Source organism: Triticum dicoccoides, chromosome 5A (genome assembly GCF_002162155.2).
Source record: "Triticum dicoccoides isolate Atlit2015 ecotype Zavitan chromosome 5A, WEW_v2.0, whole genome shotgun sequence".
Taxonomy (NCBI): Eukaryota; Viridiplantae; Streptophyta; class Magnoliopsida; order Poales; family Poaceae; genus Triticum; species Triticum dicoccoides.
In genome coordinates, this window is record NC_041388.1 from 506657340 (window position 1) to 506673370 (window position 16031).

Sequence of the window (16031 nt, forward strand, 5' to 3'; positions counted from 1 at the left end):
ATCATCCTCAGTGGCCACATAGTCTTCATCCTCGGACTCTGAAGTTTTCTTCTTCCTTGTTCTAGTGGCAGCTTTGGGCAAGTTGCTGGGAGTGCTCCTGATACCATCATCTGAACTGCTAGAGGGACTAGTGCCCTCACTCAGGTGAACCTGCTCCTCTGACCTATTCTGGCTGTCACTCTGATCAGACATATTGCAAACACTGACAGCAGACCCTGTGAATAGATATAGATGAGATAGAGTGGATGAGCATCACAAAATGCAGAGGTTTTTGCAAAAGAATGAGTCAAAAACTTAGTTTTAGTTTTCCATAGAAAGCATTTTGGATCAACCAATTTGTAAACTCGGTGATACGGAAGTAGCTGTTGGTACCTAAACTAGTGAACTCGGTCAGACTGAGTCACAGTTCGGTGGCACCGAGACTGCTAGGGTTTCACAAAGTCCTAAACTCGGTCACACCGATTTGCAATTCTCGGTCAGACCGAAAATTACATGTGCAATGGCCTGAGCCGAATCGGTGGTACCGAGTTCCACAACTCGGTGGGTCCGAGATGGTTTCGGCGGAAACCTAACCCTAAATTTTCAATTCAACTCTAATCTACGGAGTGTTTTGACTGGATAAGATTGTTTCAATCGTGGCAAGATTCATGATGAACACAATGTGCTAGGAATCGTACAGGGATAGCACTGTGATCGAGTCCATACCCTAGTTCGGCGATGAACTTGCTACGGTGGCAACAGCGAGGAAGAATTCCGTTGACGGCGGTGGAGACCAGCGATAGGAGGCGGCTGGCGACAAGGAGGACGATCCGGAGACCCAGGAGGCAGAGCGAGCTATGTGCGGGCGAAGGGGTTTCGGAGAAATTTCCAAAATTTTGCCTGTGAGTATATATAGCCCGACCCTGTCGGTGTGACCGAGTGGAACAACTCGGTGGCACCGAGATTCATAACTCCAAGCAGTTACTGAAACTCGGTGTGACCAAAAGGTTCAAATCGGTTGCACCGAGATTGAAAACCTAGATCGACTTAGTGATCTCGGTATGACCGAAATGGAGGAATCGGTCAGACCGAAATGCACAAAGAAGTTTTGGAAGTTTAAGTCTATGACGAATCGGGGACTCCGAGTGCTCCTCACACGGAGTGGTTCGAATCTGACTTGATCAAATTTTGTGATGTAGCATGAATAGAGTTTGAGACGAGAAAAGCATAGATAGCTAGAGAGGGTTCTTAGGCATTCTTGTCCATCCACTTGGCAAAAGAAAAGAAAACCAATCAATCAAAACAACAAGTGGATGTCCTCGAATGAATAAAATATGCAATCAACATGCTCACACAATAAAATGGCAATTGAAATATGTGGCAAAGCATGCACAACCAATTCTAGCATCTATCAAACAATTTGCGATGACTAGGTCATCTATATATGAGTATATTGACTTAGGAGTCAAATGAGAACATTTGATCATAGGTCATACTCATCGTTTAAGCACAAGTGGGGTTACCACTTTTACATAAAGCATTGTTGTGTTCACACCATTAGAGTTGCTTTAGCTCAATTCTTAGAGTAAAGCTCCCCCTAGATGTGAGATCCCCCCTAAGAGGGATGAACTAACCTTGGGTTTTTTCGATGATGACTTCATGTAGATGTTGAAGATGTGGATGCTCAATGTTGATGTAGATCATTTGGAGCTATCCATTGGAGTGAGTTGCACTTTCAATACCTACACGGGTTAGTCCCACAAGGAACAAACAAGGATATCCATAGACATAAAGTGATGCACACACAAGATGATGTCTATGAAAGCTTTTAGGTTACCTTGTCCCTTGTCTTACCAACAAGAGGGTTTGTGACTCCTTGAACTAGTGCAAGATGTGGAAGTTGATTGCACTTGTTCTTGCCAAGATGATAAGAGTGAAGTATGTTGGTGGAGTCACCCTCAAGAACTCTCTAGTTCTTCTTCTTTGGGATCCACACCATCTTGATGGGAATCCTCGGTGTTGTAGTTGTACTTGATGAAGTGGAACTTGAAGTAGTCTTGGGAACCCACTTGACCAAGGCCTTAGGAGCTTCTTCAAATGCATCAATTTCCTCTTGAAGCTTGTCCTTGCCTTTTTGCTTGTGGTCTTGTGGTGGAAGATCATCTTGAGCTTGTGTCCCTTTGAGAGAAGTAGGATCATACTTCTCTTGTTGAGGAACAAACTTCGTCTTGGGGTATTGATCTTCTTCCCACTCAACTCCATTGGCATTGAACTTTCATTCAAAATCAACACCTTGATTCTTCCGGTGCCTTCCTTGCTTGCGTACAATTTCCTCGAATTGATTACTTCCGGTAAGGCTCTTGTAAACACCTTTCTCTATAATTCCCTTCAATAAGCTATTTTCTTGCTCAAGTGTAACTTGGCTAAGAGAATCATTAGTGGAATCAAGAGAACTACTAGAAGCAACAATATTGGATTTAGAATGATTATTGTTACTACTAGAGGAAGAATCTTTCTTGTTCTTGTTACTAGACTTGACTTGAGACATGTAAGTGGATAAGAGTAAACGCTTGGCAATGTAATAAGAACTTTTCTTACGAAGATCATCACTGATTGCTTTTAAGAACTCATGCTCTTGCTCAAGGTTGAGCTTTTCAAAGCGTAATTCCTCATGAGTCCTTAAAAGTTCTCGATGATCTCCTAAGATAGTTTCATGAGCTAACTTAAGAGTGTTTAGTTCTTTAGTTAGAGACTCAATCTTCTCCTTATCATTTTCATTCGTTTTATCTTGATTAGCATGATTAATTGACGTTTCATCATAGTATTCATCACTAGAGTTGTCAACAAGTAAATCATCATCACCTAACAAGTCATCTTCATCACTATTGAAATCAACATACTCGGGGTGTGATACCTTTGGGCCTTTAGCCATGAAGCATGTTCCAACTCCTTCATTTGGTGAGTCAAATATGTCATAGGAGTTGGTTGTCACAAGTGCTAGACCGGCAACACCTTCATCTTGAGTATATTCGGAGTCGGAGTGATAGCTTCTCTCGGAGTGGTTGTCGGAGTCGGAGCCGGATACCCATTCACCAACATGAGCTTGATGTCTTCGTTTTGTGTAGCTCCTTGATGACTTGTCCTTTCTTTCCGAATCCTTGCATCTCCGTGAGGGTCTTCGTTCATAATGATCATCTCTACTCCTTCTTTCTCTAGATGGTGATTCTTCTCTTCTACTTCTTCTCTTGGGAGAATCTTCTCTTCTCTTGTAGGGGGCCGTACGCTCATTGGAATAGTGTCCGGGCCTTCCACAATTGCAGTAGTTTCGCTCTCGACTAGAAGATCTTTTGTCATTGTAGGACCTTGACTTGGAGCTTCTCTCTTTGCTTCTACTCTTGTAGAACTTGTTGAAGTTCTTCACCATTAAGCTCAATTCTACATTGAAGGTTTGTTTCTCACTCGATGATGTGGGGGCTTCACATGAGGATTTGTAAGCACCACTTGATTTGTTGTGAAGTTCCTCTTTATCCTTGAGTGACATCTCATGAGCAACAATTCTTCCGATGACTTCCGTTGGCTTGAGATCTTTGTAATTGGACATCATTTGGATCAATGTGCACACGGTATCATATTTTCCATCCAAGGCTCTTAGGATCTTCTTGATGATGAATCTATCTGTCATCTCTTCACTCCCTAAGCCGGCAATCTCATTTGTGATAAGAGCAAGCCTAGAGTACATTTCAGCGACACCTTCACCATCCTTCATTTTGAACTTGTCAAGTTGACTTTGAAGCACATCCAATTTGGATTCCTTGACGGAGTCGGTACCTTCATGCATATCAATCAAAGTATCCCAAATTTCCTTTGCATTCTCAAGACGGCTGATTTTGTTAAATTCTTCGGGGCATAATCCGTTGAAGAGGATATCACAAGCTTGAGCGTTGTATTGCAGCATTTTCAACTCTTCCGCGGTGGCTTCACGGTTCGGTTCTTTCCCGTCAAAGAATTCACCTTGCAAGCCAATACACACAATAGCCCAGACGGCGGGGTTATGTCCAAGAATATGCATTTTCATCTTATGCTTCCAACTAGCAAAATTAGTGCCATCAAAGTAAGGACCTCTACGGTGATAATTTCCCTCGCTAGACACCATACTCTCCTAGGTTGTGAAACCAAGGCTATGACCGCCAAAAGCTATGGAAATCAAAGCAAATGGAGACCAAAGCTCTGATACCACTTGTAAGATCAAAAGTATGTCTAGAGGGGGTGATTAGACTACTTGACCAAATAAAAATCTAGCCTTTTCCAATTTTAGTTCTTGGCAGATTTTAGCTATCTTAGCACAAGTCAAGCAATCTCCACACAATTCAAGCAAGCTTGCAAAAGAGTATATGAGCAGCGGAAACTAAAGCATGCAACTTGCAAGAATGTAAAGGGAAGGGTTTGGAGGATTCAAACGCAATTGGAGACACGGATGTTTTTGTCGTGGTTCCAATAGGTGGTGCTATCGTACATCCACATTGATGGAGACTTCAACCCACAGATGGTAACGGTTGCGCAAGTCCACGGAGGGCTCCACCCACGAAGGGTCCACGAAGAAGCAACCTTGTCTATTCCATCACGGCCGTCGCCCACGAAGGACTTGCCTCGCTAACGGTAGATCTTCACGAAGTAGGCGATCTCCTTGCCCTTACAAACTCCTTGGTTCAACTCCACAATCTTGTCGGAGGCTCCCAAGTGACACCTAGCCAATCTAGGAGACACCACTCTCCAAGAAGTAACAAATGGTGTGTTGATGATGAACTCCTTGCTCTTGTACTTCAAATGATAGTCTCCCCAACACTCAACTCTCTCTCACAGGATTTGGATTTGGTGGAAAGAAGATTTGAGTGGAAAGCAACTTGGGAAGGCTAGAGATCAAGATTCATATGGTTGGAATGGAATATCTTGACCTCGACAAAAGTGTAGGTGGTTCTCTCTTAGAAAATGTGTATTGGAAGTGTAGATATGTTCTGATGGCTCTCTCCACGAATGAAGAGTGGGTGGAGGGGTATATATAGCCTCCTCCACACAAAATCTAACCGTTACACACAATTTGCCAAACTCGGTGGGACCGAATGGTTAAACTCGGTCCGACCGATTCAGCAAACCTAGTGACCGTTAGGATTTTTGGTGGGACTGAGATACAACTCGGTAGGACCGATATGGTTAGGGTTAGGGCATAACATAATCTCGGTGTGACCGATTACACAAACTCGGTGGGACCGATTTTGGTAATAAGCTAACCAGAGAGTTGGTCAGGTAAACTCGGTGGGACCGATTTGCTCATCTCGGTGAGACCGAAATGTTACAAAAGGGAAACAGAGAGTTTACATTGCAATATCGGTGGGACCGATCGCTCATCTCGGTAAGACCAAAACGTTACGAAGGGAAACAGAGAGATTACAATCTCATCTCGGTGAGACCGAGATCCCTATCGGTGAGACCGATTTGCCTAGGGTTTGTGGCAGTGGCTATGACATTCGAAACTCGGTGGCGCCGGATAGAAAGAATCGGTGGGGCCGAGTTTGACTTTGGTTTAGGTCATATGTGGATGTGGGAAGGTAGTTGATGATTTTGGAGCATATCACGAAGCACTTTGAGCAAGCAAGCCATTAAGCAACACCTCATCCCTCCTTGATAGTATTGGCTTTTCCTATAGACTCAATGCGATCTTGGATCACTAAAATATAAAATGTAGAGTCTTGAGCTTCACGCTTGAGCCAAACTTTTTGTCCTTAGAATTTTGAGGGATCCACTTTCCTCATCCATGCCATGCCATTCATTGAGCTTTTCCTGAAATATTAATCTTGGAATAATGTTAGCTCAATGAGCTATATGTTGTTAGGAATTACCAAAACCACCCAGGGATAGTTGCATTTTCAGCCTTTTAAAGGCCCGGCCAGAGTCCTGGCCGAACACGGCCCAAGGTCGGTTACACGTTTTCTTTAAATAATTACGCGCGGAAAAACAAATAAAAGAAATACTAAACGGACTCCAAAAATCCCGAAATAAATTTTCCCTGACTTCTAAAATCAAGCCGAACAGGAAGAACAATTATTTGGGGCCTAAATGCAATTTTGAAAAACACGCATTTTTCCTAAATTCAAATAAAATAGCAATAAAACTCTAAAATAAAATCTTATTTGATTTTATTATTAAATCCTCAATATTTCTTTATTTTGGGAAAGTCATTTTATTCCCTCTCTCATATTTTTATAATAGAAATAATTGAAGATAAAATAAATAAAATCAAATGATCCTATTTTCAAAATTTGAGAAAACTCAAATATGAAAATAACGAAATCCCCAACTCTCCGAGGGTCCTTGAGTTGCGTAGAATTTCTAAGATCAAACCAAAGGCAAGTAAAATATGATATGCAGTGATGATCTAATGTATAACATTCCAAATTGAAAATTTGGGATGTTACAGAGGCTTTTTGACATTAGCTCACTTGATGAATGGAGAACCCAGGCTTATGAGAATGCCAAACTGTTTAAAGAAAAGGTTAAAAGATGGCATGACAAAAGGATACAAAAGCGTGAGTTTAATGTAAGTGATTATGTTTTGCTACAACTCTCATTTAAGATTTTTTGCAGGAAAACTCCTCTCTAAATGGGAAGGTCTTTATGTCATCGAGGAGGTCTATCGTTCCGGTGCCATAAAATCAACAACTTTGAAGGCACAAATCCGAGGGTGGTGAATGGTCAAAGAATCAAACATTATATCCCAGGTAATCCCATAAATGTTAAAAGTAATGTTATTGAAACTGTAACCCCGGAGGAATACATAAGGGACACTTTCGAGAATGTTCCAAACTCCGAAAAGGAATAGGTATGAGGTACGGTAAGTAAACCGACTCCAAAACAGTTCTAATAGCAATTTTCTCCATTTTGGAGTACTTAAGAAAATAGGAAAATAAGAAGCAGTCCGAGAAGGACACGAGGCGTCCACGAGGGTGTAACATCCCAAAATTCTAAATTTTGGAATGTTATATTAAATAGATAGATTTGATTGTTGTGTGATTGATTGACTGAAATTGAGTGAATTCGAAACTTTTTGAAAGTTAAATGAGAGGGAATAAAATGACTTTCCCAAACTTTAATTTGTGCATTTATGATCGCCGTGAATTAAAATTATTTTCAAATACGAAACCCTAGAGAGAAGATGACATGACTTCTTCCATTTAAATAAATGAAAAGGGTTTTTTAAAAATATTTGAATTTCACTTAGAAATATTTCAAATTCAGAAACTTCAGGCAACTCAATGATTTTCATGAAAGAAGATAAAATGACTTCTTCAAATTTATATGAAACATGAGTTGGAAGTTTAAAAGGATCAAATTCAAAGTCCTTTTGAAATTATTTTCAATTTGGAGTTATTTGGGTTCTATTCAAATTATTTTTCTCCAAAATAAAAATATATGGAAAATAGGGTAAAATGATTCCCTACATCAGAAATTGGAGATAAATAAATTTGAAATCATTTTGGTATTTTTAAGATGATTTTTATTGGATTTTAGTAGAGCAGGAGCACTGTTTGAATTATTGGAATTTGTGTGGATTTTATTTAACGCTAGAAAAATGTCCAGGTTGAAGAAAATGTTTTTCTGAAATTTTTGATATATTATATGCCTATATAATTTTTTTATTTATTTCGTTTTTATTATTTTCTTTGTCTGGAAAATCTTTATTTAAAAATAAACTTCTACTCCCCACCGCCGAACTGGGCCGGCCCAGCTCCCAGGCCAGGCCATGGCCCAGCCCACGCCGCCACCGTCCCGAGCTCGCGAGCGGGAGACCCGCCGCCGCACGACTCCGCCGCCGCGCCGTAACCGCCTCGGCCTTCGTGCCCCCTCCTCCACGCCTCGCCGCCCCGGCCACCTATAAGTAGCGGGCCCCGGACCCCAGTTCTCCTCCCCTTCGCCGCATCAAGTCGCCTCGTCGCCAGAGCCGTCGCTGCATCGCCGCCACCGCCGCTGCACAGCGCACCACGCCGCTCGTCGCCTAGTGCCGCGCCGCCCCGCCGCCGCCTTGCCCCGCGCTGCTAGCCGCCTCCCACAGTCGCGCCCCCCACGCCGGAGCCACCCACGCCGCCGTAGCCGCCGCTCGCCGCTGCCCGCCTCGCCGGAGCCGCTGCCGGTCTTTCCCAGCCGAACTGACGAACCGGTATAACCCTCCCTGGTCCGGTTTATTTTTTTATTTTTAGGTTTTCTTCGGTTTTTCTTTTAAAGCCGGTTTTATATTTTTGTTAGGTTATTTAGTGGACGTTCTTTAGTTAGGGTTCGATAGCGAACGTTTTCGTTCTGTAAAGCAGTTTAGCAAACGTTCATTGTTTAGTATTTTTCCTTTTTCTTTTTAATTTCTACCAGGGACCCGTTTGTGAGTAAATTATTTGCAGAATAGCCCCTGATGTTCAAAACACCATAACTTTTTGCTCGTTTATCCAAATCCAACGAAACCAACGCCCACTTCTTTGTTATGATTTCCTCTATCCAGTAAAACAACTTAAACTTGTTTTTGAAAATTTTAAACTTTCAGTTAGATCAGATTTGAATTCAAACTTCGTTTGATCATAACTTTGAGTTTTATAACTCCATTTTAGTTGATTCTTTTTGCTATTCGAAGCTCTTGACCTAAACTTTCTGATAAGGCCAAATTCACATAATTTTGGTATTGTTAGAAATTGTTTTATGTTGCAAGAGTTATTTGCCTGTTTTTGATGTTTTTCGAATTGTCTTCTTCGTTCTTTTCGATCTTTTGAGTGATTGCTTATGTGTGGTTACTATTGCTTGCTCACGATAGATTGACCGGAGTGTGACGAGTAGAACTATCAGGAGTTATGCGTGTGAATCATCTTCATCAACAGTACAAGCAAGTTCACACTTTGATCATACTTTTCATTACCCAGTTTTTATGCATTAGTTTCAACCCTCAAACACTGCATGGTTAGGACTTGATAACATGTGGGTATTGGGAAGTAGTTGATGAGGTAGAACCTATTGTCCTTTATATCAAACCCTTGGGAGTTACTTCTACGTTATGCTTATATTGCCATGCTATGCTCGTAGACGTGGATTGGGTTTGTGTGTATTCCATGACAGATGTGAGATTGTCTAATTAATGGTTCAACTTAAGGTGGCTACTTTAATACACATCTGGGTGGAATGGTAAGGGGCACCCTGGAGCACCCAGTGGTTTGCCCGGGCACCTGGAGAACCCAGTGCTTGCCCAAGGGGATCCCGGAGGACCCGTGTGATCACCCTATGGAATGCCACCCAGGCTCAAAGGGATCATAAGATTATTCATGCTAGAAACTTCCGTGTGCAGCCACAAGCTATTATGGGCTCTAGCAGAGTTGAGTAAGTTGCGTGAAGCTCTTGAAGTGGTAGACTAGCAGATGTAGTGCGTTGTAGGTGGTATAGTCTACCCAGAGTAGAGAGTTAATGCTTCAGAAAGACTGTCTCTCGAATCTCCGACCAGGGATGTATTCGAGTCTTGTGGGGAAAAGTGCGCAAACTAATCATGATTAGTCGTGTCCCCGTTTATGGACATCTTGAGTATCTGGTTCTTGAATTATCATGTTGATCTCAACACTTTATTTAATTAATTTGATTGGGTTAATGATTATTATTTTGGGATTGAGTTGGAGGAACCTTCTCAATAATTTTTTTCAACCAACTTTGTAGTTAAATAAAATATATTCCTTTGTTGTAGGAAAAAATTGGCTTTTCGCAAAACCTTATAACCATAGAGCTTTTCCACCAGCCATATATGCATGTAGTGATAGTCATTATTCATCATTATCCTCAGGTGTGAATTTGCTAGTATACTCAATGTACTCACCCTTTGTGGCTGCAACGTCTCATGTTGCAGGATTCTTACAACGAGTAAGTGATACGTTAGGGTTACGATTTCTACACTCAACTTTGCCGTTGGTGTTGATGGGAATCCACAACCTTGTAGTTACTTCTGCTATTTGGATTGAGGTAATAGTATTTACGTTACTTTATACATGTGATTTACCTCTGTTATAAATCCTCAAGTATTGTGTGTGTCAGCATACCAATCCAGGGATGACACTTAAGCATAGAGACTTGACCGTCTGAGGTCGGGTCGCTACAGAGACTTTACCTTGTGTGCTCTCCGGACTATGTTTTCTTGCACGATACTTCTTTTGGTCAGTAAAAATTCATTATATAATCTCCCGAAGGTTTTGACCATCGTATCACGCAAATATCTCCTGTTTTTGTTTCGAGCTATTTTCTGCCAGGGTTGTCAAGGCCAGGCACCATGGCTTCTCCCTCCCCCAACAATGAGGGCAACGATGCTTGGCTAATGAAGATAGAGCTGAAGAGAGAAGAACCCGGGGAGATCAACAAGGATAATGGGATCAAGAAGGCCATGGGAGATCAAGTTCTGACAGTAAAAGATGAATACATCCTTCAACCTCATCACAATCTCCTTACCCCAACGAAGATTGAAGCTTTCAAGATGATTGAGTTAGCTCGCATTCAAAACAAGTATCTCACAAGTGAAAATATTTGGTTGAAGGAGCATATTATTGCACTCAAGGGCATCATCCGCAAATTGGAGGATCTCCTACGCTCGATGTGCGACTATCCATCATCACCATCATCTTCTTCACCAACAAAGAAAAACTGAGTATCTGGTATGTGCACTCCCCTTGGCAACTGCAAAGCATGGGGGACTGCCCCGGTATCATATTGCCATCACTCTTTTATCTTTACCATTTTTCTTAGTTCGATCCTTTTGTTAATATCTTAATCTAGTAGAATAAAGTTTTAGTATGATCTAGTTTTGAGTTTTGCTTTATGATCCTTCTATGTAATCGAGTCCGTGAGTTATATAATAAATATTAGTGTTGAGTCAAGGGCTTTGCCATCTTGCTATGTGTTGGGGAACGTAGCATAAATTCAAAATTTTCTTACGTGTCACCAAGATCTATCTATGGAGTCATCTAGCAACGAGGGAGGAGTGGATCTACATACCCTTGTAGATCGCGCGCGGAAGCGTTCAAGAGAATGGGGTTGATGGAGTCGTACTCGTCGTGATCCAAATCACCGATGATCCTAGCGCCGAACGGACGGCACCTCCGTGTTCAACACACGTACGGAGCAGCGACGTCTCCTCCTTCTTGATCCAGCAAGGGGGAAGGAGAGGTTGATGGAGATCCGGCAGCACGACGGCGTGGTGGTGGAAGTAGCGGGATTCCAACAGGGCTTCGCCAAGCGCTGCGGGAGGAGGGAGATGTGTCATGGGAGGGAGAGGGAGGCGCCAGGGCTTAGGTGAGGCTGCCCTCCCTTTCCCCCACTATATATAGGGCCAAGGGAGAGGGGGGCGCAGCCTTGGCCCTTCCTCCAAGGAAGGGTGCGGCCAGGGAGGAGTCCCTCCTCCCCAAGGCACCTAGGAGGTGTCTTCCCCTTTTAGGACTCTTCCTTTCCCTTATCTCTTGGCGCATGGGCCTCTTGGAGCTGGTGCCCTTGGCCCATATAGGCCAAGGCGCACACCCCTACAGCCCATGTGGCCCCCCGGGGCAGGTGGACCCCTTTGGTGGACCCCTGGACCCCTTTCGGCACTCCCGGTACAATACCGATAATGCGCGAAACTTTTCCGGCGACCAAAACAAGACTTCCCATATATAAATCTTTATCTCCAGACCATTCCGGAACTCCTCGTGACGTCCGGGATCTCATCCGGGACTCCGAACAACTTTTGGGTTACCGCATAATAATATCTCTATAACCCTAGCGTCACCGAACCTTAAGTGTGTAGACCCTACGGGTTCGGGAGACATGCAGACATGACCGAGATGACTCTCCGGTAAATAACCAACAGCGGGATCTGGATACCCATGTTGGCTCCCACATGTTCCACGATGATCTCATCGGATGAACCACGATGTCAAGGACTTAATCAATCCCGTATACAATTCCCTTTGTCTAGCGGTACGATACTTGCCCGAGATTCGATCGTTGGTATCCCGATACCTTGTTCAATCTCGTTACTGGCAAGTCTCTTTACTCGTTTCGTAACACATCATCCCGTGATCAAATCCTTGATCACATTGTGCACATTATGATGATGTCCTACCGAGTGGGCCCAGAGATACCTCTCTGTTTACACGGAGTGACAAATCCCAGTCTCGATTCGCGCCAACCCAACAGACACTTTCAGTGATACCTGTAGTGTACCTTTATAGCCACCCAGTTACATTGTGACACTTGGCACACCCAAAGCACTCCTACGGTATCCGGGAGTTTCACAATCTCATAGTCTAAGGAAATGATACTTGACATTAGAAAAGCTTTAGCATACGAACTACATGATCTTGTGCTAGGCTTAGGATTGGGTCTTTGTCCATCACATCATTCTCCTAATGATGTGATCCCGTTATCAATGACATCCAATGTCCATGGTCAGGAAACCGTAACCATCTATTGATCAACGAGCTAGTCAACTAGAGGCTTACTAGGGACATGGTGTTGTCTATGTATCCACACATGTATCTGAGTTTCCTATCAATACAATTCTAGCATGGATAATAAACGATTATCATGAACAAGGAAATATAATAATAATCAATTTATTATTGCCTCTAGGGCATATTTCCAACAGTCTCCCACTTGCACTAGAGTCATTAATCCAGTTCACATCGATATGTGATTAACACTCAAGGTCACATCCCCATGTGACCAACACCCAAAGAGTTCTGGGTTTGATCATGTTATGCTTGTGAGAGAGGTTTTAGTCAACGGGTTTGCAACATTCAGATCCGTATGTACTTCGCAAATTTCTATGTCATCTTGTAGATGCAACTACTACGCTACATTTGGAGCCATTTCAAATAACTGTTCTACTTGGAGCTATTCTAAATTGTTGCTCCATTATACGTATCCGGTATCTCTACTCAGAGCTATCCGGATAGGTGTTAAGCTTGCATCGACGTAACTCTTTACGTCGAACTCTTTATCACCTCCATAACCGAGAAACATATCCTTATTCCTCTCAGGATAATTTAGACTGCTATCTGGTGATCTACTCCTAGATTACCTTTGTACCCTCTTGCCAGATATGTGGCAAGGCACACATCAGGTGCGGTACTCAGCATGGCATACCGTATAGAGCCTATGACAAAAGCATAGGGGACGACCTTCGTCCTTCCTCTTTCTTCTGCCGTGGTCGAGCTTTAAGTCTTAACTTCATACCTTACAACTCAGGCAAGAACTCCTTCTTTGACTGGTCCATCTTGAACACCTTCAAGATCATGTCAAGGTATGTGCTCATTTGAAAGTACCATTAAGCGTTTTGATCTATCCTTATAGATCTTGATGCTCAATGTTCAAGTAGCTTAATCCAGGCTTTCATTGAAAAACACTTTCCAAATAACCCTATATGCTTTCCAGAAATTCTACATCATTTCTGATCAACAATATGTCAACATATATTTATCAGAAATTCTATAGTGCTCCCACTCACTTCTTTGGAAATACAAGTTTCTCACAAACTTTGTATACACCCAAAACTTTGATCATCTTATCAAAGCATACATTCCAACTCCGAGATGCTTACTCCAGTCCTTAGAAGGATTGCTGGAGCTTTGCATACTTATTAGCATCTTTCAGGATTAACAAAACCTTCCGGTTGTATCACATACAACCTTTCCTCAAAAATCGTCGAGGAAACAATGGTTTTTGGCATCCTATCTGCAAGATTTCACAAATAATGCAGTAATTGCTAATATAATTCCAACAGACTCTTAGCATCGCTACGAGTGAGAAAGTCTCATCGCAGTCAACTCCTTGAACTTGTCGGAAAACATCTTAACGACAAGTGAGCTTTCTTAATGGTGATACCTACCATCATTGTCCATCTTCCTTTTAAAATCCATCTGTACTCAATAGCATTACGACCATCGAGCCGTTCTGCCAAAGTCTACACTTTGTTTTCATACATGGATCCTCTCTCGGATTTTATGGCCTCGAGCCATTTATCGGAATCAGGGCCCACCATCGCTTCTCCATAGCTCGTAGGTTCATTGTTGTCTAGCAACATGACTTCCAAGACAGGATTACGTACCACTCTGAAGTAGTATGCATCCTTGTCATCCCACGAGGTTTGGTAGTGACTTGATCTGAAGTTTCATGATCACTATCATAAGCTTCCACTTCAATTGGTGTAGGTGCCACAGGAACAACTCCATGTGCTCTACCACACACTAGTTGAAGAGACGGTTCAATAACCTCATCAAGTCTCCACCATCCTCCCACTCAATTATTTCAAGAGAAATTTTTCCTCGAGAAAGGACCCAATTCTAGAAACAATCCCTTATTGCTTTCAAATCTGAGACAGGAGGTATACCCAACTGTTTTGGGTGTCCTATGAAGATGCATTTATCCTCTTTGGGTTCGAGCTTATCAGCCTGAAACTTTTTCACATAAGCGTCGTAGCCCCAAACTTTTAAGAAATGACAGCTTAGGTTTCTCTAAACCATAGTTCATATGGTGTCATCTCATCGGAATTACATGGTGCCCTATTTAAAGTGAATGTGGTTGTCTCTAATGCCTAACCCATAAACTATCGTGGTAATTCGATAAGAGACATCATGGTATGCATCATATCCAATAGGGTGCAGTTATGATGTTCGGACACACCATCACACTACGGTGTTCCAGGCTGTATTAGTTGTGAAACAATTTCCACAATGTCTTAATTCTGTGCCAAACTCGTAATTCAGATATTCATCTCTATGATCATATCATAGATATTTTATCCTCTTGTCACGACGATCTTTCAACTTCACCCTGAAATTACTTGAACCTTTCAATAATTCAGACTCGTGATTCATCAAGTAAATATAGTCAACATCTACTCAAATCATCTGTGAAGTAAGAACATAACGATATCCACTACATGCCTCAGCACTCACTGGATTGCACACATCAAAATGTATTACTTCCAACAAGTTGCTTTCTAGTTCCATTTTACTGAAAACGAGGCTTTCAGTCATCTTGCCCATGTGGTATGATTTGCATGTCTCAAGTGATTCAAAATCAAGTGAGTCCAAACGATCCATCTTTATAGAGTTTCTTCATGCATATCTACCAACAAACATGGTTCGCATGTCTCAATCCTTTCAAAAATGAGTGAGTCCAAAGATCCATCAACATGGAGCTTCTTCATGCGTTTTATACCGATATGACTTAAGTGGCAGTGCCACAAGTAGGTGGTACTATCATTACTATCTTATATCTTTTGGCATGAACATGTGTATCACTATGATCAAGATTCAATGAACCATTCATTTTAGGTGCAAGACCATTGAAGGTATTATTCAAATAAACAGAGTAACCGTTATTCTCCTTAAATGAATAACCGTATTGCGATAGACTTAATCCAATCATGTCTATGCTCAACGCAAACACCAATCTCGATGGTAGAGGGAGCGTACGATATTTGATCAACCTTGGAAATACTTCCAACACATATCGTCATCTCACCTTTAGCTAGTCTCCGTTTATTCCGTAGCTTTTATTTCGAGTTACTAACACTTAGCAACCGAACCGGTATCTAATACCCTGGTGCTACTAGGAGTACTAGTAAAGTACACATCAACACAATGTATATCCAATATACTTCTATCGACCTTGCCAGCCTTCTCATCTACCAAGTATCTAGGGTAATTCTGCTCCAGTGGTTGTTCCCCTTATTACAGAAGCACTTAGTCTCGGGTTTGGGTTCAACCTTGGGTTTCTTCACTAGAGCAGCAGCTGAATTGCCGTTTCATGAAGTATCCCTTCGTGCCCTTGCCCTTCTTGAAACTAGTGGTTTCACCAACCATCAACAATTGATGCTCCTTCTTGATTTCTACTTTTGTGGTGTCAAACATCGCGAATATCTCAAGGATCATCATATATGTCCCTGATATATTATAGTTCATCACGAAGCTCTAGCAGCTTGGTGGTAATGACTTCGGAGAAACATCACTTTC